Source organism: Halyomorpha halys, unplaced genomic scaffold (assembly GCF_000696795.3).
Source record: "Halyomorpha halys isolate HHAL.00 unplaced genomic scaffold, Hhal_1.1 Scaffold30.1, whole genome shotgun sequence".
NCBI lineage: Eukaryota > Metazoa > Arthropoda > Insecta > Hemiptera > Pentatomidae > Halyomorpha > Halyomorpha halys.
In genome coordinates this window covers 1,988,221-1,993,259 of record NW_027110126.1, presented here as the reverse complement: position 1 = coordinate 1,993,259, position 5,039 = coordinate 1,988,221, and the positions used below count along the sequence as shown (strand labels likewise).

Genomic DNA, 5,039 nt, shown 5'->3' with positions numbered 1-5,039 from the left:
TTAGAACAAGATTAATCCCTCTTTATCTTTCTTATATAGACATAATCATTTATGAATTTTTTAACCCTAGAAACTAAAAGAAGTTTTAAAAAAAGTTTTTCTCTATAAGTCAGATGATAGTATATGCCTCAACACTAAAAAATAAATTTTCCTATTATACCATAATATTATTATCATAAAAACTAATCATTTTAAAACAATATATTTCGTAAGTATTTTGAAATCAATATTAAATTCATAAATATGTGCTTCTACACTACTTTACATACTTTGCTTGAAATTATCTTTGTATATTTGGATACGTTGATAACTGTCTGTGTGATGAATGAAACAAGAGGTACATCAATAGGGAAAAACCTCTTAAAATACTAAAAATATGCCCAAAGCAATTGATAAACCAATATATACATTCATAAATTTAATGCAAACATAAAAGGGGAAAAAAATAGTCTCTTTTTTACATAACTATCAACTTCATCAAATATTACGACTTAATTTATTCACAGTTCAAAAAAAAATTCATAAACCAAATAACAATGTTTCAAATCACGACAGTGGCCAAGAAAACAAGGACTAAGTGACTGAAAATACCAGCTGAATTACGAGAAGCCAACATTTTTCAAGACAAAAATAAACAACTCCTAAATTATCAATCTCAGTAAAATAAGAACACTTGGAATAGGAAATACTATAAGGATACAAATAAATGCCCAATAAAGCTTCCAACAACTCACATTTTCTTTTCTTTAGTGTTCTTAAAAATTCCTCACATTTTTTCTGATGGATGTGTCCCCCAGACTCATACGGCAGTCCTACGTGACATATATCCTAGTCAACATAGGAAAGGAACTTATAAATTTACATTCAGAACTTTTTCAAAATATATTAATTGGACGTAAGAACGAAAAGGGAAAATAAAAAAGTTAAATTATAATGAATTAAAATTAAAAATAGTTACTATATCGAAAGATGAAATTGTTCGTAATAATATATAAAAGAAAATCGATTAAAGGGGAGGAAAAAGCATTTTTTTTTTCAAAGTAAATTTTCATTGAAGGGTAAAGATTAGGAAAGAAAAACATACAATTCAAACAGAAATATACCCCGAAACAAACTTTGATTATTGTCCTGTTTCCTAATTCACAATACTGTACTCACTTAGGAAGCAGGAAGAAGTATTTTTAACCTGCATTTTTTTTTCCTTCTTGAGCTTTCATTATTTTTTTGAAACATTAAACTTTACTTAAATGTGTTAGGTAATACATTTTAAAGTAGAAAACATAAAAAAAAAAAGAGGAATAAATTAAATATAAAACTTGCGTCCAAGTTAGCTGGCTTTGAATAATTGGGAAAATTATTTATTACTTATTTATATTTTCCCAAAGTTCATTCGTTTTTAGACAAACGACAAACGTAGTAAAAAAAAAATGCTTAAACCTTATCCTTTCTTGAGTAGTTATCTCCAATGGGTGAGTAATTTTGTCCTAGGTTTTCCATTTGGGGAAAATACATTTCTATTGATACATATACAATTTATACATCCTAGAATAAATATATCTAGGTCTTCTTAATCTATCCCCCTTCCACAGCTGAGGAGTGTGAGTTAGCTGCTTTTAGAGCCTAATCCATAAATTCTGATCCTGTACCATCTATTGCCTCATCCTCCAGTCGATTCATCTTCTGCCAATGCCTCTCTTATACCTTCCTCCCATATCTTCCTCAGCCTTCACTTTCTAATGTGATTCTGGCCACATAGTTCTCTGTAGTTCTAGAGACATAATCGAACCTCCTCAAATGATTCTCTTATATCACCAATTTTTTTTCTTTTTCTGGTGTTTTTATGTGGTCACTCTTTGTTTTCCCCTTCGTAAGAATCGTATCTCCATGGTCTAAATTTGTCTTTTATGTTTATTGGTGAGTATCCTTGACTCACAAGAGTTCTTATTGAAGGAATGTGTTTTTAAAGAGGGTCGTTTCAGTCTAATTACTTAGTTCTTTCTTCCTTAACGGCATTAAAAAACCTTCCTGTGCTTTTAGTTTCTCTTTTGATTCATCTATGTTCATTTATGTGAGTACCAACATACATTAAATTATTACAAATGACTACACTCGGGTGAACTATTTGGTCACTGATTCCATCTCTGGTTCCATAGTGCAACGGCAGACTGCCTGCAGCTCTGTAAACCAACATTTTTGGCACAATTCAGCATTTTCATTTCAACCTATTCACTCGGTTAGAAGGAGAATGATAAATTGGTCCAGATAAAGATAAGTTCAGGGACGGCACGCGTTCGAGGACCTACATTTCTCTGCCTGAAGACCGTCTACGCAACAAACCTTCCAGAGGCCTTACACGGGGTAGAGCCATCACTTCTACAACCGTTCTGTGTGGGTTGCCTCCAGTAGGCTGACAAGTCTCACGCACCAGAGGACAGAGGAAAGGCATTTATATGGCTTTCCCTCATTAGCGGTCAACCGTTTCGGACGGTCATCCATCCGAATACTGACCTCACTCGACTTTACTTAACTTGGATTACTGTCTGCTAGGCCCTTATCCCACTCGACTATTCCCAACCCTTTATAAACACATAGACAATTCACATAAAATAGATCAATTGTTTATTGAAACAAGTTCTACATCTTAAAAAAAAAATATTTGAACGTTTCTATCCTCCAACTGAAAAAGTATGGGATCCTCTTCAGCACTAAAAGAAAAAAATAGTTGGTCCAATTAAACCACTATCTATTACCTACTATATTATGTAAATTAAATAATTTATTTTTAATTTTTTTTTTCATCTATGTCTTAACTCATTTATTTTAATGCTAAAGTATTTCAATTGTAACATTAGGGTAATTACAATAATTGTATGTGTACTATACCTTATATAACTTGCTTATAATAACTTAATTAATAATTACTACTATATATCTTAGTATTATGATCAAATTTTACTTATGTTGAATTTAATGTTATTTAAATTTAATAATATATTCAACTTTTATAGGAACGTAGAAATTAAAATGTTTCTATTTTTATTTATTTAATGGTTATTTATATACTGACTGTAGAAATGAAATCAGCTGCTTATTAATTAATAAACTACATGCATGAGCGTATAGAACTTGTTTAATCCTATATCTAAAAATCTGACGAAATAAAAATATAGCTGATCAAGTTTGTTCCAATCCGCGGTTGTATCGAACGTCATTTCAAGGGCATTCATATCGGATCCTTTATAGCCATGCATCAAAGCACATCTGACTCAGCCTTATTCTATTTATAAAGCATTCAAAACTAAAACCAAGTAGTTTTAATCTTTTTAAGTTTAAACCTGCAACACTTATCTCAACATACAACTTTCTTGGCTTTGGCCAAAAAATATTTTATTAAATACCAGAACCCGAATTATCACTCGTAAACAAAGTATTGTGAACTTACAGATTCGATTACAATTGATTACGATCTTCTACAAATCAATAGAATCTTTTGAAGTATAAATGAATATAGATAAATTATTTTTGAAGAAGTTTGTCGGGGGGTGCGGTCAGCAAAGAACAACATAAATAAACAAAACCATATTTATTTATTTTGTATTTGGTTTTGTTTATTTATGTCGTTCTTTGCTGACCGCACTCCCCGACAAACTTCTTCAAGCATTAATCTACGGTCAACTATCTACACCTCATAAATTATTTTTCCATTCCTCAAACATTTTCATAAAGCTCTAATAATATCCTTAATATTGCTAATTTCGTCAGCATTCTAATTTAAATAAATTTAACAATTGGTTCTAAAAAGATTCAATAATTTTTTTTGGTTTTTTTATTCGTTGTGTATTCATTTCGTTCATCAAACATTTATGAAAACTATAATTATCCTGATTTATTAGAAATGTAACCCAAAAAAAAAAGTAAACCCAGTTTCATCTTCATTATTCATGTGAATATAAATCTGCATCAATATAAGAGGGGGGGATTGTAGACCAGAGGTCTTCTAACGATTTGACCTGAGGGTCGCGTTGTGACCTCCATTCAGTCCCGCGAACCTTGACAAGTCAGGGCAAATACAAATATGGAAACATCAAAAATCATGGAAACATCAATGGTACCCATAGCCATAAAAACAAATGTTTTTTCTTAATTTTCTCTAAAAGTAATTAAGGAATTTAAGTAGACCCACCAAATAATCTCGTTTTTCTCAAACTGTTTCGCCCTTCCTGCCTTATTAAATCTAATAAGGGATTCTCGAACTCAGATTTTTTTATTTAATTGACCTTTTCTCGACAGACATTCTTTTTAGAACTCAATGCAGTAAATTATTTCTGAGAGCATTTTGAAAATAATGTTAGCAAATATATATTTTTATTTAAAAATGTTGTCTGTGACAACGATGGCGATGAGAATCGATGCACTCACGGCAAATAGAGCGTTAGTAGTACATTAAAACATAATTTATGTCTATTAGTACGAAATGTTTCCCAAGGTCAATGAAATATGAATGCATATTGATCCACGGAATTCAATATATTCCGTATTCAATATATAACGATTCCCGTGGTTTGAGAATCATCCTTATAGTACAAGAGTCGGGAAGAAAAAAAGGCAGTTATCTCACCCCAATTTTTTATTACTTTAATGAAACTATGAATAATTACTAGTCAAAATTGATGAGTCTGCAAAGTATAGGTAGAGGGAATAAAAAATGGCAGCTGTTTCGAAACCTTAAAAAAGCATTAATTTTTCATTCAGAGCTCTATATCTTAAAAACCACAAACAACACTAGAAAATCTAAGATAACATTATTTAAAGAAGAGTAAATTTGCTGAAATATTAGCCCGAAAAGAGCTATTTACGTCCAATAGTTTTCGAGATGTAGCTTTTTAAAAAGCAAAATTTCTTTAAAATCTTCTGAAAGATTAGTAGTTAGCTGATTTATTGTTAGAAATCTATATCTCAGGAACTACGAGACGTACAGATGTCTATTATCAGTCAAATTAAAGCTAGTTTAGTGGACTATAAATGAGTTTTTGACCATT

At 30.8% G+C, this 5,039-nt stretch overlaps 1 protein-coding gene across 1 annotated transcript in view; it reads left to right on the top strand.

Moving 5' to 3' along the window:
• The window catches only part of Hk (Hyperkinetic), a 64,606-nt gene that overhangs the window by 1,131 nt on the left and 58,436 nt on the right, over positions 1-5,039 (top strand). The window lies entirely within an intron of this gene.